Raw genomic sequence first — 522 nt, 5'->3', positions numbered from 1 at the left:
CCTCCCAGTTCCATAATGGGCATATACTTGGTTAAAAGCTCTCTCTCTTTCCCTAAAGTATCCATTCCTGCCACTGTTGAAAACAGAATACTAGGCTAGATGGACCACTGGTCTGACCAGTATGGCACTTCTTATGTAAGAAGGAAAGCTGTAGTAGCACAAGTAGGGCAGGCAAGGGGAGCATTGGCCCCAGGTGCTGACATAGAAGGGCCATAAGGAGTCTTTTGATGGCATGCAGAGCCCTGTTTCGCCAAAGCCAGAGAGAGCCAGGCAGGCAGGCATTCTCAGGTAGTGGCAGCGTCATGCTCAACAGTGTATCTGCTGAGGAGAAAAGGGGTGGAATTATGCCTCTTCCTCCCAGAAGGTTTTGCCATTGGAGAATCAGCCCTGCCTCCAGGGTGGAGAGTAGGGAACCAGGAGGGTCCCCCAGCATCACTGCCTGTCCCTCAGCAGCAGCAACCCAACCCACATTGGTAAGGTAGCTGCCTCTCAAGTGAGATTTCCCCTCCTCCCCTACTTCTC

This window comes from Gavialis gangeticus, unplaced genomic scaffold (genome assembly GCF_001723915.1).
Source record: "Gavialis gangeticus isolate Ggan-Ray unplaced genomic scaffold, GavGan_comp1, whole genome shotgun sequence".
NCBI classification, from domain to species: Eukaryota; Metazoa; Chordata; order Crocodylia; family Gavialidae; genus Gavialis; species Gavialis gangeticus.
This window is presented reverse-complemented; position numbering follows the sequence as displayed.